Here is a 26,648-nt window from a genome sequence, read left to right as displayed (position 1 = left end):
CCCTGAAGGCCCTGGAAGGTCCTGGAAGACTGGAACTGCAGCTTATTTTCCTTTGGAGCTCACTTGATGCTTCAGATGGAGTATTGTGTTAATATTTTGTTTACACATGCATGAATAAATCCACAATCTTATGCAAGGTAAGATCCCTGAGAAAGGTCGCCACCTGCTGGTCTGTCTATGAACATCACCTCCCCAGAGCCTCAGCCACCCAAGTCACCCAACAGTACCTGCAAAAACCCAGCTAAAACAGCTCATTTTGACTAGATCTCTTTTTTTTTCCCCTCTCTCTCTCTTTTCTTGGCACTAACCTGGAGCCCTTTCACTCAATGCTACCACTTGATCAACACCTCATTTCTGGCTTTTTGGTGATTCATTGGGGATGAGAGTCTCCAATTTGTCTGCCCTAACTAGCTTTGATCCACAATTCACAGATCTCAGTCTCCTGAGCAGCTAAGATTACAGGTGCAAAACACCAGTATTTGGCTTAGGGTTTTGTTTTGCTTTTTTATTTATTTATTTGTGTAGTGTAGTAAGGGAAGTAAGATGGATACCACTACATATAATAATTAGCTATGGGCTGCGGTTAAAACAAGCATGGCATCTTTATCCTGTGAGAAGGAGAGCAGGGTGGATGGGCGATAAGACACAGTCCTAGGGCTCCAGTTAATCACCAGAAAACCAGAAGTGGCACTGTGGCTCAACGTGGTAGAGTGCTAGCCTTGAGCAAAAGAGCTTAGGTACTATGACCCCCCTTCTGAAAAAAAAAAAAGACTTCAAATCCACATCACAATTGAAATGTCCAAAACAGTGAGTCTAAAGTCTTTAATGTCATGTGGTAATATATGCCTATAATCCATGACTGGGAGTTAGAGACCCAGCCTGGGTTATGAGCAAGACCCTGTCTCAAAAGGAAGGAAAGAAAGGAGGAAAGAAGAAAGAAAAGGGAGGAGTGATGGAAGAAAGACGGAGGAAGGAGGAGAAAGGAGGTGAGAGAAGAGGAGGGAAGGTGGGAGGCAGGGAGAAAGAAAGGAAAAAAGGAAGAAAGAAAGATCTTAAAGGCAACTAGAGGCCTTGTCCAGAGCTTAGACCTATAATCCTAGCTACTGAGGAGATGGAGATCTAAAGATTGCAATTCAAAGCCAGCCTGGACAGGAAAAGTCTTATGAGAATCTTATTTCCAAATTAAGCACCAAAAAGGCAGAGGTGGAGTTGTGGCTTGAGTGGTAGAGATCTAGCCTTCACCAAAATTATTAATGGACAGTGCCCATGCCCTGAGCTCAAGACTTCAGCTCAAGGCACCGACATTAAGTAAATGATACCATGTCATGGTCTAATTGCTGTTTCTTATCAGATATAGGGTAAGACAAATACTCACTAACTGATAAACAAAATATGCTATCTTCATGTTGTGGAATATTACTAGGCAGTAAAAAGAAAGAACTAGTGAAACTTTGGCATAAATAAACTTGAATCACATTATTATTCTCAGTGAATATAGCCAGGTGCAGAAGATGACATTATTGTGTGACTTCATTTATATGAAATGTCTAGAAAAGCAAAATTGTGTGCCAGAAAGCACATTTGCGGCTGCCTGTGGCCAGGGTTGGAACTGGGGATCAATTACGAATGCAGGAGGGGCAGGGAGGGAAGAATGGCTTTGTGGTGTTGGAAATGTTCTAAAACCGACCTGTGGTGATAGTTACACAACTCTTTAAATTTACTTTAAAAAGTCATTGAATTGTGCACTTAAAATGAGTAACTTATAGTTATGGAAATTATAACCTCAATAAAACCATAAAGGTGATAAGAAACGAAAACCACTAGCTTGAAGAGGATAACTGCAAAGCGTATAACTGAAAGAGGATTCTGAGCCCCGATATGTAATTATTATACACCAAAGAGAAAAAGATCCACAGTCCAATAAGGAGGAGATGGGAATAAAAAGTAACCCTCATTACCAACAAATGTAGGAAAAGATACTCTATCTTAACCGATAATGAAACACAAGCTAGTGAGTAAACACAAGATGAAGAAGAAAAGGAGGAGGAGGAGGAGGAGGAAGAGGAGGAAGAGTGGGAGGAGAAGCTGATAAAAACCATGTGTTGGCATGAACATGGTAAAGTCAAAGCTGTTTTGATTTCACACCTATCAATTCCACTACTGGGTAGACTATTGGAGAAATACAAACCATAAGATGAGTACAGGAACTTCTAGAACCGCAGTTTATAATAACAAGAACTTGGAGACAATAAAATGGGTAAATTGTATCATAGTTGTGCCATGGAATCCTTTTTTTTTTTTTTTCTTTTTTTTGCCGTTCATGGGGCTGGAACTCTGGGCCTGTGCACTGAAGAGCTCAAGGCTACCGCCCTACTCTTGCAGCCACAGCGCCACTACCAGTTTTCTAGTGGTTAAATGGAGATGAGAATCTCATAGACGTTAGTGCCCAGGCTGGCTTTGAACTGAGACCCTCAGATCTGAGCCTCCTGAGTAGCTAGGATTACAGGTGTGAGCCACTGCGCCCTGCTGGAATCTTATATAGAAATAAAAATTGATATATGTAAACTATATGGGCCAATGTGAATGAACCTTACAAATATAGTGTTGAACGTAAAAGGAACATTTTAGAACATGCAGTGTGATGTCCTTCATAAAGTTAAAATATTTGAGGCAGGAAAGTATACGTCTGCATGAGAATTATTAACAATAACTTCAGAATAGTATTTCCTCCACTCATGAAGAATGCAATAAAGAGGCATTTAAGCTGTACTTGGAATGGTGTGTGTGTGTGTGTGTGTATGTGTGTGTGTGTGTGTGTGTGTGTGTGTGTGTGTGTGTTGGGGAGGGGCTTGCTTGGGCTCTTTTTTTTTTGGCACACAGCTGGCACTCTACCACTTGAGCCACGCCTTCAGTAAAATTTTTTACTGCTCAACATGGACTTTTCTCCTGGGCTGGCTTTGAACCTCAGTGCTCTAGGTCCCAGCTTCCTAAGCAGATGGGATTGCAGCTAGTTGTTGTGAACCCCTGACATCAAGGAAGAATGAGAATGTTTATTTCTTAAGCTTCATGATCCTCCTAGATGGAATGATTAAATTGTGTCAACTTCTCTGGTCTCCGAGGTAGCTAGATATTTAGGATTTCCTCAGTCTTGAGCCTATTAGTCCTCGAACTGAACCTATTAACTCTCTTGGGTTAGCTTCCTTGATCACAGGCGCCAATCATTATAATCTGTTTATTTATCTACCTACCACCTATCTATATCATATCTATATCATCCATCTATCCGCACTTAAAAATCTTCTATTGGTTCTGTTTCTCAGGAGAATTCTACTACTGTGTATTCTTTTTGGTACATTTTGCATATCCAAAGTATTTCATAATACAATTTTATGTAAATAAGAAATGAGTGTGTGTTAAAATGACAGCTGATGAGAGGGAAAAACTGAGAGAGATCCAGAGAAAGGGAGACATTGTCCAGAAAGTTACTCATTACTTAACTTACATAACTATAACCCCTCTCTACATCATCTTTATAATAACGACATTTTTAAAGAAATTACTGAAGCTGGAACTGAAAACAAGATAAAATAAATGACCGCTGCTATAGAGGCGTGGCTCAGTGGTACCACAAGGCTTAATGTGGTAGAGGGCCTGGGTTCCACCCCTAGAACCAGGAGTTGGGAGGGGAGGAGGGAAGGAGCATGAGGAAGAGAAACGTATACAGTATCGGGGTTGACAGAGGCCAGGATTTCCGTTGTTGGAGCAGATCCAGCGTGGTGTGGAGAGGGGAGGCACACCCCTCCGGTGACTGGGAAGTGAAGAGATGTTTTAAATGGGGGAACTTCTCTTCTCTGTGGAGCTTCCCACCTGTTCCTGTTGGTGTCATGAGTCCTAGCACTTCTTTGGGCCCTGTCATTCCAGTAGAGTTTCTTGAAGGGTTGAACTCTGTCACTTTGTATACACAAAATGACTTAAAAATTTCTCATCACATGTGAGCAGCCAGCCAGCAGCTCACACCTGAAACCCTAGCTACTCAGGAGGCTGAGATCTGAGCATTGAGGTTCAAAGCCAGCCTCTAGTAGGAACGTCTGGGAGACTTTCTTTCTTTTTTTCTTTCTTTCTTTCCTTTCTTTCTTTCTTTCTTTCTTTCTTTCTTTCTTTCTTTCTTTCTTTCTTTCTTTCTTTCTTTCTTTTTGTGGGTCATGAGGCTTAAACTCTGGTCCTGGGCACTGTCCCTGAGCTCTTCAGCTCAAGGCTCCACCCTACCCCTTGAGCCACGGCACTACTTCTAGTTTCTGGTGGTTAATTGGAGATAAGAGTCTCATGGGCTTTCCTGCCTAGGCTGGCTTTGAACCTTGATCCTCTGACCTCAGTCTCCTGAGTAGCTAGGATTATAGGCAGGAGCCACCAACACCCAGTTTGTGAAACTCTTATTAACTACCAAAAAGCTGGAAGTATAGCTGTGACTCAAATGGTAGAGCACTACCCTTGACATAAAAAAAAGCTCAAGGACAGCACCCAGGCCCTGAGTTCAAGCCCCAGGACCAGCGCGTGTGCACACACACACACACACACACACACACAACTCCTCACCACAGATACATGCCAGTGATGGCTCTAGGTGAGCTCTCTTAGTAGCAGTGTTCCAAAGACCATAGTCACAGGGAAGGAAAGCTACACTCGTGGGGTGTGTGTGTGTGTGTGTGTGTGTTTAAACTTAGGGCACTCTCCCTTTGCTTTTTCACTCAGAGCTGACACTCAAGCACTTGAGCCACATCTCCACTTAAGGCTTTTTGGTAGTTAATTGGAGATAAGAGTCATGGAGTCTCCTGGGCTGGTATTGAACTGTGACTCCCAGCCTCCTGAGTAGCTAGGATTACAGGATTATACCGGCACCCATGGCTCATATAGCCACTTCTTCTTAGCCCCAGGTCTCATCAGAACATCAGACTCACAGTAAATCAAACTAAAACGTCATAAAGTTTCTGCATTGAAATAACGAAATCCCGATTCAAAACTCTTGAGCTGCTTGAGAACAGCGGGGGTTGAGGGCGGGTCCTCTTGATGGTTCAGCTTGGCAGTGGAGTGTTGCTAGTGGATGCTCAAATTCGTTTCCAGAGCATTGGCAAGCAGAGTTCAGCAGGCCGCAGGGGCTAAGCGGACCCGCCGTTAGTCTGTCTCACTCCTTCCAGAATCTCGGTCTGGCTTTTATTCTAATTTATTCTTGGTCTGGTTCAAAAGAGCTCCAGATGAGGAGGTTGGAAGGGATGTGTCTTCCCTCCCCGCCCAGGCGGATGGCAGGCTTTTTCCAGCACCGCCCTCCCCGGCAGGGGGCGACCGCCGCCGGCAGGGGGCAGGCGCGAGCCGCCGCGCGCCGCGCCCTGGGGCCCGTGGGCGGTCGCTTCCCGGCCGAGGCCTGGCCGAGCTCCGAGCATGCGGTGCATTTTAAGCACCGATGGGTGTGGCCGTGTAATGCAGACCTCAGCCACGCCAGCTCGGCCATCTGGTTTTCCACCGGCAGGTTTTTATGTGCATTGGCACCGCGGACGCATTGCATAGGTCTGGAGTGGCCGGGCTGAAAGTTTCCCACAGGGGTTGAAGGGCGGGGGTGCGGGAGGGCTCAGTACCCGGGCTCGCCGCGAGGGGGCGCGCTGCCCTCCCGGCGCCCTGCGACGCTCCACGCCCCCCACCCCCGGCTCTCCGCAGCCAAGGTCTTGGTGGCGACCCCCTGGTGAGACACTGCACATGGGTTCTGTTCCCCGGCCCAGCCCTATTCCTGGGTCTTAGCTCATTCTCTTTGCCCCTCTGGTCCACGATGTGGCTCCCCCCAGCACCCTCATCCTCCAGGACAGGTTTGCCTGAGGTCGTCTGTCTGTCTGTCTGTCTGTCTGTCTGTCTGTCTGTCTGTCTCCTTTCCATTCATTTTGTGCTTGGTTCTGGGACTTGAATTCAGGGGCTGCCTTTTTTCCGGGGGGGGGGGAAGGGGAGGGGAGGGTGTCATGGGCTTGAGCTGGGCCTGGGGGCTGTCCCTGAGCTCTTCAGCTCTAGGTTACTGCCCTACCCTTGAGCCAAGCCCCACTTCCCAATTTCTTGGGGTTAAGTGGAGATAAGAGTCTCAGGTCCTTTTGTGCCTGGGCTGGCTTTGAACCTTGATCCTCAGATCTCAGCCTAGGATTACAGGCATGAGCCACCATGCCCTGCCTCCCAGAGCTTTTCTTTTGTTCAAGGTTAGTGCTCTATCACTTGAGCCACAACACCGCTTTCTGGCTTTTTGGTAGTTAATTGGAGATAAGAGTCTCATAGACTTTCCTGACCAGTCTGGTTTTGAACTGTGATCCTCAGATCTCAGCCCCCTTGTGCAGCTAGGGTCACAGGAGTGAGCCACTGGTACCCAGCTAGACTGACTCTAAAACTGACAGGTTTTCAGAAGACTGGAAGCATCCAGATCAACATTCCCTGCTTCCTTCCTTTTCCTCAGTTTCCCTTTCTCCAGTGTGATAGAGTGGGGTGAAGAGGGGACACCAGAAAACCACCAACATCTAAGGGGGCCAGTCCAGCTCTGCACAAGGCTGGACTGGAGAAGAATCCTGTCTGTGGCTGAGCCCTCTGGGCTCCTCAAGCAACCAGACAGCCTCCATGTGGGCTGGCCACCTGCCTTAGGCTGGAGCACCTGGCTTGCTTTCCTTGGAGTACCGTTACAGCAGCTGACCTCTGAACAGGTGTGGGCTCTGGGCAGCAGCTGCTTCTGGACACATCTGCAGTCCCAGCATGAGGCTGAAGCATAGCCCACCATCACCCACAACCTCCCTCCCCCAGACTCGGGGGGGGAGAGTGCTGTGCATGACAGTATGGAGAGGACTGGGATAGCTGAGAACCCAGAGTGGGACCCCTAAAGTTTCCCTAAGTCCAGCTGCTCTGATGACTGTCTGCATGAGAATGGGGAGGCTGGCTCATCCTCTCCCTTGTCCCTTGTGCCTGGGAGACAACCAGCTTTCTGGCTCCTCACAAACTTAGCTCAAGCCTTTGTATGATGACACTCAGAACCTAGCTCTCCCAGAAAGTCCCAAAGGAGATGCTTGGAAGACTGGCTCTAGAGACATGCAAATAGTCGCTTGGCATTTTAGTTCCTCAAACTATCAATCAATCAAAGGAAGAAGGGAGTGGTTTGGATGTCTGGTCTAAGCCAGGGCCTGGCTTTACTAATGTCATCAAATCCTCCCAGAAAACTTTGCCACGTGGTCACTGCCAGGTTCATTTCTGTTTCTCAGAGGAGAAAATAAGGTTAGCTGTCCACAATTGCCACTCATCTCCAGTCTCCTGTTCCCTTCCTCTGTCCTCCAAAATGGACAAGGCAGCTCCTAATCCTCAGGATGGTGCCCACACCTACCATGCCAGCGTCCTCTGGGAGCTCACAGCAGGACTCCCCCCTCTGCCCCACCCAAGTCTCCTATAGCAGTCTGAGTGTGGTTCTTTGCCTCTGCCCACTGCTCTTCCCCTCTTCATACTCTTTCCTTTCCCCCTTCAAGACACTTTTCTCCTTGCCCATACTTATTGATACAGTAAAGTGTTCACCGACTGTATTCAAATCCTAATTTTATTGTAATCAGGTCATATACATGAGTATATTCACCTTGTAGATAATAGTGAACACAAGCATACTGGAGGGGAAAAAATGAAGATGAAGCCAGGCACGGTGGCTCACAACTGTAATCCTAGCTACTCAGGAGGCTGAGATCTGAGGATGGCTGTTCAAAGCCAGTCTGGGCACTAAAGAGCATTAAAACTCTTATCTCCAGGGGCCAGGAGTTTGGCCTAGTGGTTAAAGTACTTGCCTAGCATGCATGAAGATCCGGGTTCAATTCCTTGGTACCACATATGTAGAAAAAAGCCAGAAATGGTGCTGAGGCTCAAGTGGTAGAGCGCTAGCTTTGAGAAAGTCCAAGGACAGTGCTCAGGCCCTGAGCTCAAGCCCAGGACTGTTAAAAAAAAAAAAAACAACAGAAACTCTTATATCCAATTAATCACTAGAAAATGGGAAGTGGCACTGTGGCTCAAGGGGTAGGGTGGAAGCCTGGAGCTGAAGAGCCCAGGGACAGCACCCAGGCCCAGAATTCAAGCCCCATGACCCACCAAAAAAAAAAAAAAAAAGATGACTGCCAGTGCCTCATGCCTATAGTTCTAGCTATTCAAGAGTCTAAGAATCACAGTTCAAAGCCAGCTTTGGCAGGAAAGACCATGAGACGTTTATTTCCATTTACACAGCACAAGGTCAGAAACAGAGCTGTGACTCGAGTGGTAAAGTGACCAGCCTAGGCAACATAGTGAGACCCTATCTCTTTTTTAAAAATTAAGAATTTGAAATATGACACATTCCAATTACACTGTGGTGAAGAAGAAATGGCTGGAATAGCCATTGGCACAGGGAAGTTCTCAAAGTGTGGACTGCCATTATCTCCTGCAGGATCCACACAGCCAGAATCAGCCTTCTTAAAAAGGGGACCTGATTTCCCCCCACACACACACACATACTCTGCAGCTCCTTAAAGAAACACTCCACTTCAAAGGCCATCTTTGGAAAAACACTGTGCTGGCTGGGGCACATCTCACTTCCTGGTAACAGAAACACGGCATCTTCCCGATAAGGCAGTGACTCGCTGGCTCTCGTGAAGCAATCCCTAGCGCTCACCACACAAGGCCCACATAAAGGGCCACACTGGTCGAGGATGGGGCAGCATGGGACACAGCCTTCCACCAGCTCCCAGGGAAGCCCCCTCCCTGGCACATGAATCAGGCTAGAAAGTCCGAGGATGGTGAGTGAACAGGGAGATCTGGATCACTCAGAAATGGGCTAGCAGCCAGATGCCAGTGACTCATGCCTGTAACCCTTGCTACTCAGGAGGTTGAGATCTGAGGACCGTGGTTCGAAGCAAGCGGGGGCAGGGAAGTCCTCCAATTAACCAGGAAAAAGCCAGAAGTGGAACTGAGGCTTATGTAGTACAGGGCTAGTCCGGAGAGAAAAAGCTCAGAGACTGTGCTTAGAGTTTAAGCCTCAGGATCAGTACAAACAAAGAGGGGGCCTTGCTTGCACTGAACAGGACTGGGGGTGGGGCTGGAGGGCAGGAACTGCCACTGTCCTGTGATCTCCTGGAATACCGGAGTATTTTCCTGATCTCAGTGAGACTCCCTGCTACCTAGGCAGGTGGATACTGATGCCCTCTGGGTGCTAATGCCCCCTGGTGCCAATGAGCAGATTGCCCTGACCCACTTCAGCAAGACAGGAGTCAGGTCTCTCCAGCCGGCCCAGTGTTTTTCCACTGGCTTTGAAGGAGGAAGTCAGATGCTCTAATGACGTTTCTTAAATGCTAAATTAAAGAAAGCAAAGCACTGTCTTCACATCCCTGCCAAAGGCCTTTCAGAGTGCTCCTCACGTTCTAAACAAGGAGGGCAGGAGCAGTGGGCCCCTTCCCCCTCAGGCCCCAGGGAAGGAAGGAGTGATGATTCTGAAAGGTCCTCGGAGTCCCAAGCAGTGAAACAGACAGGTTAGCATTACTGGGTGAAGGTGTGGCAGGAAAGCAGGCAGGGAGGCAGATGGCAGGGCCCCCAGAGCTCTCAGCCCAGGTTCCAGTCTCTATGGGGGTGGATTGGACTTTAGGGCTGATTTTTCTAAACCCATTTGTCACATTGGCATTAATCCTCTTATTAACAATCTCCTGCTCCCAATAATCCCCACCGGCTCTAAGCAGGGCAGGTGGGTATGAAGGCACCTCTGTAAGGCCTGACTTTGCTCCCCCTCCCCCATCGGGTGGGGCAGTGAGTAGGCCAAGGCCAAGAGTGTCCCCCGGTGGGCACTCTCCTTCCAGTGCTTACCTGCCATTCTAGTTGCCTGTACCTTTCTGGCTCCCTTCCCCCTTCTTCCGTCCCTGCCCCTCCCTACAGTCAGCCTGAGCCTTTACCCCTTATTGATTTTTATATTTAAGGAAAATCCATTTGCTTGATTCAGAGTAACTGAGTCATCGTTGTGTTCAGACAGAAAGCACTTACAAGATAGGTACTTGGCAGAGGCACTTCTGGGATGGCTGAGGCCCTGTTTCTTCTCTTCTTTTTTCTTTTGGTGATGCTGGGGTTTGAACTCAGAGTCACAAGCTCACTCTGCCACCTGAGCCTCAGCCAAGGAGTCTATTTCTTATCCAAACATTTCCACAATGGCCCTGCTGAGCCTCGCTGCTGCTCTATTCTACCCAACTTCTGCCTTCAGACCCCGCCTGCCTGCCACCTCCTGCTTCCTCTCTCAGTCTGGCCAACTGCTCCTAGGTTTGCCCACAAGTGTGAGTTCACTACTGGAGGTCAGTGATGGGGACATTTTGTTGGAGCAGGGACAGAGAGGCTTGGGTGACCAGCCACTCACATTCAGTACAGAAATACTAATCGTGTGGATGGAAAAGATTAAAGTGTGTGCGCCACTACCATAGCTAGAACTCAAGCCTTGAGCACTGTTCATTAGCTTTTTTTTTAATTTGCCAGTCCTAGGGATTGAACTCAGGGCCTGGGCACTGTCTTTGAGCTTTCTCAAAGCTAGCGCTTTACCACTTGAGCCACAGCACCACTTCTAGCCTTTCCTGTATATGTGGTATTAAGGAATTGAACCCAGGGCTTCTTGTAAGCTAGGGAAACACTCTACCACTAGGCCACACTCCTAGGCCCCATTTGCTTTTGTGCTCAAGGCTGGTGCTCTACCACTTGAGTCACAGCTCTACCTCTAGCTTTTTTGTGATTAATTGAAGGTAAGAGTCTCAAGGACTTTCCTGCTGGGGGTTGGCTTTGAACTGAGATCCTCAGATAGCTAGGATTACAGACATGCACTACCAGTACCTGGGAGGAAAAGATTAACTCACAAAATCAAAGCTGTGGCCTTCTTTTCTGGGTACCACACAGAGTGCCTGCACTACTCGCATGGGTGGGTGGGGTCTGCCTGTAGCCTCACTGAGGTGAGGCAGGGAGTCACTCATGTCCATCTGCACATCCACTTCATTGTCCTTCGTCCTTGGACCTAGGAGGGCCAGAAGCTCAGCCATCCCACTCTAGAAAGAATGGAGCTTCTCCTCTTCATTTCTTTGGCATTCTGGAGTTTGAGCTCCAGGCCTTGCCTCTTCCTTTTTTTTTTTTTTTTTTTGCCAGTACTGGGACTTTCACTCAGGGCCTGGGCACTGTCCTTGGACACTTTTTATTCAAGGCTCATGTCCTGCCACTTGAGCCACAGTGCCACTTTTGGCTTTTTCCATGTATGTGGTACTAAGGAATCGAACCCAGGGCTTCATACAAGCTAGGTAAGCCCTCTACCACGAGACCAAACTCCTGGCCTTTTTTTGTCCAATCCTGAAGCTTAAACTCAGGACCTGGGTACTGTCTCTTTTTTTTTTTTTAAAGTAGACTAGTGCTGTACCACTTGAGCCACAGCACCACTTCTGGCTTTTTCTAAGTAGTTTATTGAAGATTTCCACAGACTTTCCTGACAGAGCTGATTTGAACTGCAGTCCTCAGATCTCAGCCTCATGAATGGCTAGGATTATAGGCATGTGCCACCCGTACCTGGCTCTTCTTGGTTTTTGAGATAGCATCTCACTACGTAGCTAAGACTGACCTCGAACTCATAGTCCTCCTCCTCAGCCTCCTGAGTGCTGGATTGCAGGTATGCACCTCATGCCCCAAACAGTTCTTCTTACGGGCCAGGCTCCCCACTGCAGGCTGATGGGACTGGGGAAGTAAGCCAAGACTCCGATCAGTGCACCGCTGAATTCAGATTGGATGTAGGTTTGTACTCCTCAGTGCTCACTGAGTTTGCTTTATGTGCCAGGTACTATGCTAAGTGTGCTTGCTATACTATTTCCAGCATCTTACCAGAAGGAAGCTGTTACCATTCTACTCTGCAGATGAAGAAACAGAGGCAGCTAGCTAGAGGTCAAAGGACTTGTTGGTGTTCTACTGACTGCTATTTTAAACCACTGTGTACAGAGCCTTAGGCTCACCCGGGTACCATCCTGCAGCCCCCATGTCCCTGCAAGAGACAATCAACTCCCTTCACAGATAGAAATCACAGAACAAAGTAGCTTCCCCAGGCCAGGCGGTGGGGTGGAGCCTGGAGACCCGCTGCAATCCCCAGTGTGTGCAAGACACAACAATACCAAGGCCAGAATGCAGGGCCTGGGCGCTGTCCCTGAGCTTTTTTGCTTAAGGATGGTGCTCTACTACTTGAGCTATAGCTCCACTTGTGGCTTTTTGGTAGTTAATTGGAAATAAGAGTCTCACAGACTTTCCTTCCCAACCTGACTTTGAACCAAGATCCTCAGATCTCAACCTCCTCAGTAGCTAGGCCCGGATTCATTGGGGGCACATTTTCCTTTTCCTTCTCTCCCCCTGTGTTCCCAACCACATTACAGACTCAGGGTGGGGGCATCAGTCAGAATTCTAATCCTGCCTCTGTCTCCCCCCCACTTCCCGCTGGCCCATGGAGTTACACAGCTGCCAGAACTCTCACACTCCAGCCCCCACCCTGGAACTGAGCCAGTCCTCACGTTAGTCGGTGTAGCTGAGGAAATGTCTGATCCCCATGTGCGGGGTGGGTAGCCAATTAGTCCCTGTCTTCCACACAGCGCAGAGCTATTCCTGGAGCAAGCCGCACCTTACAGAGCCCCCAAGCTCCAGCCATGAGGCAGGGGCTATCTGCTAGCACCACAGAGGCCGCTCCGGTTCTGGCTGACAGTTTTAATCTCAAGCTTTGTCCCCAAAGTCTTGTCACTCCTCTTCTTTTCCCACCTTCCACTGTGTGTGTGTGTGGGGGGCAGACAGGAAGGGTCACTGGCTTTCCTGAGCCCCAACTATCTGCTGGACCCTGGTGCGGCTTCCCTCCTGCAGGCAAGGGTTCCAGCTCATTCGGCATGGCCCCGGGGGTGTCGAGTCAGCAGCGGGCGTGGGGACGCGGGCGATGCTCCGGGCAGGACGTGGGAGCGGGGTGGGGCGCAGGGCCTGGAAGTGGCGGTGGCGGTCCCTGAGCAAAGGAAGGGCTCGATTGTGCGAAGGCTTCCTGCCCTGCCCGCTCGGGGCCCCGGCCCCGCGGCCGCGGTCGTGCGGGCGGCCAGGGAGGCGGGGCGGGAAGGGCGGCAGGAAAGGGTTGCGCGGCAGGCTCTCCAGCGACCGAGTCCGGACGGGGCCCGCGCCCCCGCCCCCTGCGGGCGACGCTGGCACGGGGCTGCGGAGCGCGAGGTCGCCGGGCTCCCCCCCCCCCGCCCCGCCCCGGCCCCGCCCCCCGCGCCCGCCCCGCCTCCCGCCGGCGTGTGCCCGGGGCAGCGGGTCTCCAGGCTCCGCCCCGCCGCCCGGCCCCGGGACGCTACTTTGTTCGGGATGCCGCCGCCTCCTCCGTGTGGTGGGGCCGCGGCCGGCGGCGCCCCGGGAGCCAGGCCCGCCATTCGAGCGAGCCGCGGCCGCTGAGCCCCGTGCGAGCGGCCCGGGGCCCCAGGAAACTTTCTGCCCGCGGGAGGCGAGCGGGTGCGCGTGCGGCTCCCGCGGTGCGCGCCTGGGCGCGTCGGCGGCGCGGACGGACCGAGAGCCCCGCGCGGGCGTGCGGGTGAGTGGCGGGCGCGGGGTCCGCGGGGCTCTGCCGGGCTCTGCCGGACGGGTGTCAACCCTCCCGGGACGGAAGCCGGTGCCCGGGCTGGGATCGGGAGACGCGCTCGGAAACAACCCGGAGCTCCCGGCGGCGTCCCGGGAGAGCGCGCGCCGGTCTCCGAGCCTCAGTTTCCCCCCCTGAGTGAAAGCTCTGAGTCCTGCTCATCACAGACTCTCCGGGGACAACTGCACACGCGCGCACAGCCCACCGGCGTGGCATCGCTCCCCTCCTTTGGACCTGACTCGTCCCCCTGGGTTGCTAGGGACGGCGGGGACAGGTGACCTTCCCGAGGTCCCCCAGGATGCGCCCCGAAGCGCCCGGCCGCTGTCTCTCCAAGTCTCCTCGTCTGGCGCCTGCCGGGGCCGTGTGGGAGCGCGGAGGCTCCCGGAGGAGGAGGGGGAGCGGCTGGCGGAGCCCGAGGGGTGCGCTCACCTGCGGGCGCGGAGCTTCGCCCTCGGCTCCCTTCTGATCCCTAATGACGCCCCCCCCATGGGTCGTTGGGGTCTCGAGTAAGGGGGGCGGGGCAGGGGAACTGGGGAGGACAGAGCGGTGGCCGCCGGTCGGGGCCCTGGGCGGAGCGGGCTCTGTGTGTCTCCGTGTCCCGGGTCTCCGCGTCCCCGCAGTCGGCCGGCGAGTGCCCGGACGCCGCCTGGGCGGTCGCGGGCGCCGCTGGGCGGGCGGGCGGGGAGCGCCGGACCCCGGGACAGCGCGCCGGGTCTGGCTTCCTGTTCGGGGGTTGGGATGTGCCATTGGCTGGTTCAAATGCAACGCCCTGGAGCCTGTGGCCAGATCTTGCTGCCAAAGCAGTGGACTAGCCTGGGCTTTTCACCCTGTAAGCTGTCCCGCCCCGGGTCCCACGTGTGTGTACTGGGGCGGGGGACGTCAACCCTGAACCCCCCCCCCCCCCCCGCCCAGCAAAGCTGTGCTTTCAAGATGCGCGTGGCTCCCGTGTCTATGCTTTATTTTATTTTAAACCTGGTTTGGATTGTAGTTGGTGTATCTTTGGGCTGACCCTGACACAGGAAAGCAGAGAGCGGGGATGGCTGAAAGTTCCCCCCCTTCCTTTCCCCATCTGTCTCTCCCCTCCCTCTTCCTCACCCCCCCATCTCCCTCTGTTTTGTGAAGGTTTTAGGGCTTCAACGCAGGACCTGGGCACTGTCCCCTCACTTCTTCGCTCAGGGCTGGTGCTCTGCCACTTGAACCACAGCTCTGCTTCCACCTTTTTGCTGGTTCACTGGGGCTGAGTCTCAAGGATTTTTCTGCCTGGATGGAGATCTTCAACTTCAGCCTCCTGTGTAGTTACGATACCGGCAGGAGCCATGGGTGCCTGGTTTCTTTTCATCTATTTTCAATCAATGTCATTTTCCTTTTTTAAAAGTTCTTTTGATTTCTTAAGAGTTTATTAAAAAAAAAATTCCGTCAAAAGGATCTCTGTCCCTCTCACCCCCAGCTCTGCCCCTCTCCCCTTCATAGGCAAGAATCAAAACCCCCTGAAGGAAGGGAGAGGCCCTGGCCACAGCTGCAGAGCTGCCTGCCTGCCCAGTACTAAGGCCCTTTGGCTTCCCACCCAGGCTCACTGCCTCTCAGCAAATCGCCTCCTAGCATTCAGCTATTTTCTGTTCCTACTGTAGTCAGGCAGAGGGCTCAGCTGATGTTAGTTAGCTGCTAGTAGCAAAGAGGAAGGGAAACACAGCAAGGGGTAAAAATACCTATCTCTCATGGAACCCGCACCAGCAGCCTTCAGTCTCTGGAACATGGAGAGCTAAGAAATGTGGCAATACTTGGCAAGCACTTCGTTGTTCTGTTTCTTGGTTATTCATAAAGAAAAACTATTTCAATCATGTTAAGTTCCTTTATTAACTGGGGGGGGGGAACAAACCAACACTTTCATCAAATGAAAAGTTCACCCTTTGCATCTCAGTGAACAGTTTCCTGGGCCTAATCTGTTCCCTCCACCTCCTAGGAAGGCTGACTCAGGCTTGGTTTCCTCCAAGGGGCCTGGGGTTTTGCTTCCCAGCTTCCTCTTGACTCTTGGGACGTGAAGCAGGACAGGATGGCGGAGACCCAGGCCACTGTGACTGGCCCATGGATGTGGTTCAACTTCTTACGCACGTCCTGTGCAGTTTGTGTGATGGTCCTCATCAAATCTATTTGCTCTACTTAATTTTAATGTGAGATGCACTAATATGCATGAAAAATTAAAGGCGCTGATGCATGTGCCTCCACCACAGACTGCTAAAACAAGATGTTTCCACTTCAGAGCACTAAAGACAGCCCTGATGTCCAATCTTCAGATGCTCTGAAAGCTTTTCTAAATGGAATTGTTGCTTCATTTCCTTTTTGGATTGTCTATTACCAGTGTATGGAAACAACTGGTTGCTTTTTGTGTTGATCTCGTACTCTGTTAGTTTATTAAATCTAGAATCTTTTTGTTGTATGTATTGAGATTCTTTTTAAGATATAGAAACATGTCAACTTTGGGCAGAAATAGTTTTAGCTTTAATTTACTGTTTTTTTTTTTTAACTCTGGCTGGAATTTTCAGAGTTAAGTGTTAATAGCAGTACTGAAAGTGGACATTCTCATTGTTCTTCATTTTTATGGATGACTTCTAGTTTTGAGTCTGGTGTTAGCTGTGGGTTTTTCATAATTTTTTTTTTTGTTGTCCTGGGCTTGAGCTCAGGGCCTGAGCACTGTTCTTGGACTTTCTCAAGGCTAGAGCTCTACCACTTGAGCCTCAGCACCACTTCCAGCTTTTTTCTGTATGTGTAATTGAGGAATTGAACCCAGGTTTTTGTGCATGCTAGGCAAGCACTCTACCACTAGGCCAAACTCCCAACACCAAATTTTTTTTTTTTTAATGTGTGGTGGGATTCTCTTTCTGTTTCTAGTTTTCTAAGCATTTTTTCTTGTAAAAGGCTGCTGGATTTTTGTCAAATGCTTTTTGATTTTCCCACATGTTTTGAGATGATCATATGGTTGTTTTCTTTCTTAATTTTGACAATGTGGTCCATCGATTTATTGTTTCCTGACACTGAACCATCCTTGAATTCCTGGGGTAAATCTGTGAAGGGTCTTGTGCAAAGTTTTATGTCTTCAGACCACTTCTAAAAGCATATGCAGTTGGTTGATTGGGTTGGTTTGTGCTAATTATGTTTTCTTTTATTACTGTATTTGAAACATTAAAGGCTTTTTAAAATATGAAATGGATACTGGTAACTCACAATTGTAAATATTTTTTCAGGAAGCTGAGATCTAAAGATCACAGTTGGAAGCTAGCCCTCACAGATGAACCCAAGAGACGCTTGTCTCCAATTAGCCATCAAAAAGCCAGAAATGGAGCTGTGGATGAAATGGTAGAACGCCAGCCTTGAGCAAAAATGCTAAGGTTCAGGACTGGAAATATGGCCTACTGGTAGTGTTTGCCAAGCATGCACAAAGCCTTGGGATCAATTCCTCAGTACCACAGACAAAGAAAAAGCTGAAGTGGTGCTGTGGCTCAAGTGGTAGAACTCTAGCCTTGAGAAAGCCCAAGGGACAGTGCCCAGGCCCTGAGCTCAAGCCCCAGGACTGGTAAAAGAATAAAATAAAATATAAAAGCAAATGTACAATATAAGGCCTTAAGTTTAAGCCCCGAAACCAACATACATAAAAAACATTTTATTGTGGTAAAGTATGTATGCCATAACATTAAACATTTAAACCTCTTTTAAAAAAGTGTAGAGCGGGGCCGGGAGTTTGGCCTAGTGGTTAAAGTGCTTGCCTAGCATGCACGAAGACCCGGGTTTGATTCCTTGGTACCACATATATAGAAAAAGCCAGAAGTGGTGCTGAGGCTCAAGTGGTAGAGCTCTAGCCTTGAGAAAGTCCAAAGACAGTGCTCAGGCCCTGAGCTCAAGCCCAGGACTGGCAAAAAAAAAAGTGTAGATTGGGGCCAGGAGTTTGGCCTAGTGGTAGAGTGCTTGCCTAGCATGCACAGAGACATTGGTTCGATTCCTCAGTACCACATACATAGAAAAAAGCCAGAAGTGATGCTGTGGCTCAAGTAGTAGAGCTCCACCCTTGAGGAAAAACCCTGACCTCAAGCCCAGAAATGGCAAAAAAGAAAAAAAAAGTTTAGAGGCTTCATGGCATTAAATACTTCAAATCATGTAATCATTACCACCAGAGCATTTTATATCTTCACAAACTAAAATTCTATACTCATTAAAGAATATCTCCTATTCCTCATCTCTCCAGACAGCCATTTACCTTCTTGTTTGTAAATTCCTGAAAACTAATAACTACAAAAATTTAGGGCCTCAGATCTTGCAGGGTTAAAAGGCCTTACCTTCCTGACACTCACCAGTCTCCAACAGGTCTCTCAATCAGGACCTGACCAAAAGGTAGAGATGAACTGATTCTGATAGCCTAGAAGATCAGTACAAATTTTGTTTTCCTCTAGTCTGGTGTTTCTCCATCTTAGTTATGCATTAATGTCACCTGGGGACGTTTTAAACATCACCTACTCCTGGGCCATCCCCAGAGACTCTGCTTTATTTGGTTTGGAATACAGCTCCAGTAGCTGTTGTAAACTTCCCTTGGTAATTGTAATATACTCTATGAGGCTTAGAACTCCTCCGTGGTTAAGCTGATTTGCTCTCTGGAACTAGTGGAAGCTTCTAGGGCTGCAGTTCCCTCCACATCTGGTTAGTACTGATCCTCTTTACATCCCTTCCCTGATTTTGAAATCTACATATAAGTAGAGTAACTTCTGTCTAATGAAATTTGACAAGAACCTTCAGTGTTCTCTCTCTCCCATCCACTAGGTCAGGCCTCTCTAAATCCTCTCTTCCAGGGTGCATCCAGCTCAAACTTCTCTGTTTCTGGGGAACTCCTAGCAACAGTATTCTGAAATCACTGTTTTCTAGCTGGACAGCTCTGTCTTTCAAAGTTCCTCCTTGTAGTAATCTGTCATGCTCACACCCATGACTCAACACATGGAAGAAAGACACCAAAAGGTTAGGGTTGTGCCCAGATCTATTCCCAAAGAAAGTACATAGCTGGTATGTGTATATGACAGGGAGATATTCAAACTAAGCCATACTGAATGAATATGATTGCTTGAAAAATGTCAGACATTCACCACTTGGAAATAGCTCCTATGTGTCTGACCTCTTCTCTTCCTTGGGCTCAGCAGCTCAGTGTCTTTCAGATTTTCAGGAAAGATAAATGACATACTGGCCAGATTTATATCATCAAGCCAGATTTGGAGTTATAGTTCACATCTTGATTTTGCATGTAGAGCCTGCTATAGGGCAAGTGTTTGGCAAATACTGACAACTGTAAACATAATTGGAATCATTACTTAAATAGACCACAGAACATTTTAAAGACTCAGTTTCTAGTCAGGCCACTGGCTATAATCTTAGCTACTCAGGAGACGAAGATCTAAGGATCGTGATTCAAAGCCAACTCAGGCAGAAAAAGTCTGTGAGACTCTTTATCTCCATGAAACTACTCAGAAAAAGGTGGAAGTTCAAGTAGTAGACTGCTAGCCTTGAGCACAAAAAGGCTCAGGGACAATGCCCAGGCCCTGAGTTCAATCCCCAGGACAGGCAAGAGGAAGAAAGGCTGGGAGCAGAGCCTAGTGGTAGAGTGCTCGCCTGGCATGCACAAAGCCCGGAGTTCAATTCCTGGGTACCATATATGCAGAAAAAGCTGCAAGTGGCATTGTGGCTCAAGTGGTAGAGCACTAGCCTCGAGCAAAAGTGTCTAAGGACAGTGCGCAGGCACTGAGTTCAAGCCCCAGGACTGGCAAAAAAAAAAAAAAAGAAAAAGACCCCCCATAAAAGGGAAATGAAAACCAAGAACCAGTGACTCTTACACTTGTAAGCCTACTTAATCAGGAGACTTGAGATCTGAGGATCAAGATTTGAAGCCAGTCCAGGCAGAAAAGTCCATGAGACTCTTGTCTCCAGTTAATCAGCAAAAGCTGGAAGTGGTCCTGTGGCTCAAGTGATAGAGCACCAGCTGTGAGGGAAAAAGTCAAATGAGAGGATAAGGCTCCGAATTCAAGCCCCAGTTGTGGCACAAAATAAGAACAATAATAAAAATAAACATGAAAAAGAAAATGGTATGTCAGTGTTCTCACAAGACATTATTTCCCAATATGCCAAGACTAGAACATTCTCCCTCACTCCTGCCATTCATCCTCCTCATTCTATGCAGGACAAGAATAATCTTCAGTTCATCTCTGCTTAGGTCTGGAAATGCAGAGTCCCATTTCAAGCTCGCTGGCACAGATCATCTGAGGACTGGGCTGTCTGGGGAGGGGTATCCCAAGTCAGACTGTATTGTCTCTTTATTCTGCTTGTAGTTGAGTTGCTGTCATTTTATTATCTAATTCTTTTGATAGACCTCAAGCATAGAACAGTTCCTCAATAAATTATTGCTAAAGCCAATTTCCAATGCCTCTTTTCCCAGCTCATTGGTGCAGATAATTGGGTTGACTGAGGAGTGAGTGGGGCCTTGGTAGTGCCAAGGCGCCAACTGTTCTCTTGCTTTTGCCTTGAACAAAGGAGAGACAGCTGATGAAATGCATGGTTGAGAAGTCCCAGCCAGGACCTGAACCAGCAGCTGCCTCCTTGTCTCTTCTCTGGGAGTGTGGTGCTTCTGTCAGGTTGCCTGGTTCTTCCTCCCCAAAGCTTTGGAAGCGCTTGAATGTGGGGTGCCCCACTCTGTTCTATGCTGGCCCTTGACCCCCCCCCCCCCGGTGTGCCCTCTGTCACCCTCTGGGCACTACATACTTTACCAAGAGCTTTAAGAGGATAGCAGTGAGCTCCCCTGGGAAGGTGTGGAGGCCTCGTCCCCTGGTGCCAGGGGAAGGGATGAGGAGACAATAAAGGAACGTGTGTGTGTGTGTGTGTGTGTGTGTGTGTGTGTGCACGCGCGTGTGTGTGTGCGCGTATGCGCGCGCACACATGTACTGGTTCTGGGGCTTTGATGTCAGGGCATGAGTGCTCTCAAGCTTTTTTACTCAAGACTACCATTCTACCACTTGAATTCAACTTCACTTTTGGCTTTTTGGTGGTTAATTGGAAATAAGACTCTCTTGGACTGGCTTTGAACCACTGTCCTTGGATCTCAGCCTCCTGAGTAGTTAGGATTACAAGCATGAATCTTTGGCACCTGGGTTCATATTGTTAATATAGTAAATGTGATAACTAAGCAAGTGTGGTACTGGTAGGGGTGAAGAGTTCAGAGAGTTACCCAAGTTGCCTAAATAGTGGGGTCTACTTGGGCTGCATGTCATGTAGGAAGCAAGAGATTGCTGGGAAATAACTTGAGTGAAAAAGCTAAGGATCAATGCCCAGACTTTGAGTTCAAGCCCCAGTACTGGCATGTGCATGAGCTCCCCCCGCCACACACAAGTATTTGGACAAGAGCATTGCATTTGTTAATCATTTAAAATTAGCTGCTTCTTGGTATAGATGTAGAAATTATTGGAAAGTGAGAAACAGTTTACCTCACAGCTATTTTCAACTATAATGCATTTTTATGAAAACTAAATTTAAATATAGATATAGTGGGAACAAGTTTACATTTTACAGATGTTTACTGAAATCTTAATGTCATAGAATATAACCACATTTTATACACATAATATACATACAAATTATTCATATAATATACATACAAATACAGAATTGGGTTGTGTTTTTGTTCATTTTGTGCTGGTACTAGGGTTTAAACTAGGGCTTGAACTCTGATTTGACTTTTTCATTCAAGGTTGGCACTCTACCACTTGAGCCTCACCTCTTTATGTGAATAATTATAGATAAAATTCTCATAGATGCGATTCTAGGAGTGTAGCTTAGTGATAGAGTGCTTGCCTTGCATGCATGAAGCCCTGGGTTCAATTCCTCAGTACTGCATACATAGAAAAAGCCAGAAGTGGTGTTGTGGCTCAAGTGGCAGAGTACCTGCCTTGAGCAAAAAGTGACCAGGGATATGCCCAGACCCTGAGTTCAACTCCAGGACTGGCAAAAAAAAGGAAAAAGGTTTAATGAGAGCCTAAAGTCCTGAGTTCAAGCACTTATACCAGCATATACTGGTATCAGAACAAAGCTATTTGAAATAGCATTATTATTTTTAAAAATCATTCCTGTTCATTTTTTTTGCTAGTCCTGGGCCTTGAACTCAGGGCCTGAGCACTGTCCTTTGCTTTCTCAAGACTAAAGCTCTACCACTTGAGCCACAGCACCATTTCTGGCTTTTTCTATGTATATGTGGCACTGAGAAATCGAACCCAGGTCTTTGTGCATGCTAGGCAAGCACTCTACCACTAGGCCAAACTCCTGGCCCATTCCTGTTCATTTTATCTAGTTTGTCAAAGAAGCATTGTAAAAGTTATATTTTTTGCTTACTCAGCTTGTTTAATTGGACATGGATTCTTGCATACTTTTTCTGTCTGCTTTGGCCAACTTTGAACTGAGTGAGATTCTTCAGGTCTCAGCCTCCCGAGTAACTAGGGTTATAGGCATGAGCCTGGTTTAAAAGGATTGTTTTCAGTTGTTTCCCATTTCCTCATCCGGTTTGAAAAGATCTGTCGTGCATGGATTTAGGCCTATGTGAGGGTGATGATCCATTAAAACCTTGCAGAAGCTTAGCTAGTATGAGCTAATATGCTCCCTTCTTTGCTCACCCACCCACTGTGAAAGCCAGCTTCTATGCAGTGTCATCACGAAGATGCCCAACCACCTCTGACTCACTCTTCCACAACCCCTTGCTAACTCTGGCCAGAAAGAAATGAGAGGCCAGTAGGGAGGTTCAGAAAGTGACCACAGGATTTGGGGGTGTTGTGGGAAGTCAGTGGGAGGGGTCGCTGCTAAGCTAGCCATCAAGATTGTGACTGTCCAGCATCCACAACCGACTCAGACAAAGGCCTCTATGTTTGCACTGGCGGGCGGGGGCTGGCATGCAGATACATTCTGCCCAAGGCAGACCGCAGCTGTCTGGACACTCAGCAGGGCTGGGAACACAGAAATGGCCTAGCCAGGTCGTGGTTCATGGTAGGAGCCCAGGAAGTTTTGTGAGCTGATAGTGTGGTGTACAGGATACCTGTCAAGGGACAGGTAGGATGGCAGGGAGAAGTGCCCTGTCCCTTGCATTTCCTTAACTGCCTTTGAGGGCAACTTTGCTTTCTCTTCTTGGCTTTGGGTCGATATCTGCTGTGAGCGTGAGGCAAACATTCCCAGCCTTTGCAGCCCATCTGATTTGGATTGCAACAAATTCAGGAGTTTTAATGTTTTTTCTTTTCCTTTTTCTATTCCTTTCCCTTGCTTTTTTTCTTCTTTTCTCCTCCTCCTCCTCCTCTTCCTCCTCCTCCTCCTCCTCCTCCTCCTCCTCCTCCTCCTCCTCCTCCTTCTCCCCCTCCCCTCCCCTCCTTTCTCCTCCCCTCCTCTCCCCTCCTCTTCCTCTTCCTCTTTCATGGGCCTTGAACTCAGAGCCAGGGCACTGCCCCTGAGCTCTTTTCCTCAAGGCTAACATTCTTGTCACTTGAGCCACAGCGCCACTTCTGGCTTTCTGATGGTTAGTTGGCCTGGGCTGAATTTTAACTGCAATCCTCAGATCTCAGTTTCCTGAGTACCTAAGATTATAGGCATGAGCCAGTGGTGCCCGCCTCTTATTTTCTCATTTGTGAAATGGGATTGATGTTATGGACCCCACAGAATCCTGAGGATTTAGAGCCTAAAAGTAGGACCTAGCCTTCTATCCTGAAGTCAGCGTGGCTATACATTTCTTCTGTTCCGAAGCCCAGGGATGGCTGCTCCCTTGTGATGAAACACCAGGCCCTGGCAGTGACTAGATAGGACAGGAGTGACAAGCAAGCTGGGATGCCCCACTCATTCAGCTCCCAGCCCGTAGACTGTATTTCTGGGCGAATTTATTTTCAAAAGGGTGTTTACATACCAGATGGGGGAACATCTCCTGTCTGGGGTTACGGGGATGGAGTGGGAGGGCCTCTGGTGTAGCCTCTAAGATGTATGGTCCCTCTGGTCCCACTGGCCTCCAGACTGCAGGCCCCTGGAGGGTGATAGGATTGGCTTTGGCAGTGCCTGTCTATTATCTGGCTCGGGATGTCTTCCAGGGTATTACGAATAGGCCTGGCTTGGGGATGAGGAGTCTCAGGTGTGGCTGAGGCAAAATATATTGGAAGGTGGGGAAATGTGAAGTGATGAACTTGAGGCTTTTGGGCCAAAACACAGGCAGGGGCTGTTTCCATGGCAACAAGGCACCAGGGAGGGCTCAGCCTAGATGCTAAGGAGGCAGGGGCCTGACTTACAAAACCCAGTTGAGCAGGGCACAGTGGCCCACGGACTAGTGCTCTTGTTTACTCCATCTGCTTCTTTGTGTGATTCCTGGGCTGCTCCCAGAGCCCAGCCCTGGACCAGGCAGAGCTCAGCCTGGGGAGAGGAATGGGAGGAAGTGGTGTGTCCCTTCACCTGTAGCTGTCTCCCCCAAACTCTGTGCTGCCACCAAATTTCCTCCAACTAAGGGATGGAAAACTCCTCTCTTCTTTTCCTTTGTTTGAAGAGAAATGCACATATCTCAAAGGTCCGGTTTGATGTGGTTTTGACAAATGTTTAGACTCGTGTAGCTCACACCCTAATCCACACATAGGGGGTTTCTGTGAACCCACAGTTTTCTTCCTGTTCTTTCATCAGTGCCTCTCCAACACTGTTTCACTGTGCTCATGCATATCACCACAGATATGGCTGTTCTTCACGGACTGCAGCTTCATTTGCCTCTTGGAGCTCCAGTGTAGGTTTCTGGGGCACCAGCACCTGCCTTCTCCATTTATACAGCGTGCTGTTCTCTGCACAGATTGAAGTGGTGTACTTCGCTGGGCTGGGGTGTCTGGCCTATGTGCAGGACCAGAGCCTGCTGTGGTGGACAGAGACCAGAGGCTTAGAGCAGGGAGGGGATGGACTGAGGCAACTAGCTGGGGTACAGTCCAAGTGACAGGGCCACTAGGCTCTGTGTACATGTGGAAACTCTGCTCGCAGCATGAGACCTGGCACTAGATGGCATTAGTTTAATGTTGATGAACTGATGGCCTGAAAGAGAGAGGGTTGGGACAGCGAATTTAAGATCACACTCTGCAATGGAGCATCCCAGCCAGGATGGCCCTGCTGGGAGAGGAAAGGAGGAATGGGTGGGAGAGGAGAGGTAGGTGGGAGAGGTTTTTACAGGGCTCGGTGACTGTGATATGTGGGCAGCACACAGTAGAGTAGAAATCATTTGAAGTTGTGATGAATCTCCTAGGAAGAGTACTGGGGATTGAGTCTCAATTATCCTTCTTAGGGTGGCCACTCCATCTTAGAGGCCTCCCCTGTCAAGTAGCTAGGCAACCATGTATCAGTTTTCTAGGGTGATTATAACAAAGTACCATAACTGGGTGGCTGAGTACAACAGAAATCCATCCAGCTGGGTGGGGTATACCTGTAATCCCAGCCATGAGGTAGACTATGAATTCGAGAGCAACCAGGGCTCCATAGCAAAGCCTTATTTAAAAAAAAAAATCCCAGCCAGGCACTAGTGACTCATACCTGTAATCCTAGTGACTCAGGAGGCTGAGATCTGAAGATCATGGTTCAAAGCCAGCCTGGACAGGAAAGTCCATGAGACTCTTATCTCCAATTAACCACTAGAAAACCAGAAGTTGGCGCAGTGGCTCAAAGTGGTAGAGGACTAACTAGCCTTGAGCAAAAGAGCTCAGGGACAGTGCCCAGGCCCTGAGTTCAAGCCCCATAATTGACCAAAAAAGAAAAATAATAGTAATAACAATAGTAAAATAAAAATAAATGATCCCAAAACCTGCCAGGAATTCATTATGTTGGTTCTTCCAGATGCTAGAAATCCTAAATTTAGGTGTCTGTGGGGTCCCCCGGAATCCTGTAGGAGAGAACCCCTCCTTGCCCCGCCCATGGTGACACACACCTCAGAGTGCAGAGGTAGACAGTTTGGGGATCTGCTTGTACCATTCCTACTTCATTCAAATCTCTCCTCTGCTCTCTAGGTCTCCGAAATGGGATCACATCCAAAGTATGATCACTGGTCTTCTCCAGATCAAAGGCCTGGATCTGGGGGTGGGGCCACAGGGCTCTCCTAAACATGGCAGGTCAGGAAGGGGCACATGCATGTGCTTCCCCTGGGACTGGTCTGTCTGTGTTGGTGCGTGTGTGCGCACGCGCGCGCGTTCATACTGGTACTGGGGAGTGAACTCAGGGCCAGGGTGCGCTCCCTTAGTGTTTTTGCCCAAGGCTGACGTTCTACCACCCCATCCATGTCTCCACTCCTGGTTAACTGCAGAAAAAGAGTCTGTTAAATTTGTCTGCCCGAGCTGGCTTTGAACCCAGACCTCAGCCTCCTAAGTAGCTAGGGTTACAGATGTGAGCCACCGGCACACGGCTGTACTGATCATTTAGTATCAGATGATGTTACTACCCACATGGCCCCTGGCATGGCCACATGGCCATTGTCTATGTTCTGACCCTGGTTCTCAGCTCCCTTCTAGTGGCCTGGACCCTGGACGGCCCCAAGCATCACCCACCTTCCGTCCTGTGTCATGGCCCCTCACCTTGGTAAGCAGGAGAAGGATGGAGGCCTGCCATAAATAGCGCCCTGGAATCACACGGCTGCTTCCTGTGAGGAAATGTAGTGCCTCCTAGGGCAGGAAAAAGGTGTTTCCGGAAGAGAGGCCAGAAAGCAGGAAGGGTGGTAGGGGCTGGGGCCAGCTGGGTTCCTGGGTGCTGCAGGAAGAGAGCAACTGGGGTCAGGGAGGAGGGGTCTGGGGTCTGTCATTCAAGTACCCCATGTAATCAGCCAGTGAGAATAGCCTAAGAAGAATTTGGGCTGTGATATTCAGAAGAGTCAATGTTCAAGACAGGCTTCAACTCACTCACTCGTTTGCTTGCTCGCTCACTTACTCGCTCACGGATCCAT

The 26,648-nt window shown here is 49.0% G+C and overlaps 1 protein-coding gene across 1 annotated transcript in view; it reads left to right on the top strand.

Moving 5' to 3' along the window:
* Positions 1-13,567: 13,567 nt before the first annotated feature.
* Nav1 (neuron navigator 1) overlaps positions 13,568-26,648 on the top strand; it is a 237,966-nt gene continuing 224,885 nt past the window's right edge. Inside the window, exon 1 of the mRNA XM_090341438.1 lies at positions 13,568-13,618. The gene's annotated coding sequence lies outside the window, so the exon portion shown is untranslated. The remainder of the gene's footprint in view (positions 13,619-26,648) is intronic.

The sequence above is a fragment of the Megascapheus bottae genome, chromosome 10, assembly GCF_031878675.1.
Source record: "Megascapheus bottae isolate mThoBot1 chromosome 10, mThoBot2.hap1, whole genome shotgun sequence".
NCBI lineage: Eukaryota > Metazoa > Chordata > Mammalia > Rodentia > Geomyidae > Megascapheus > Megascapheus bottae.
This window is presented reverse-complemented; position numbering and strand designations above follow the sequence as displayed.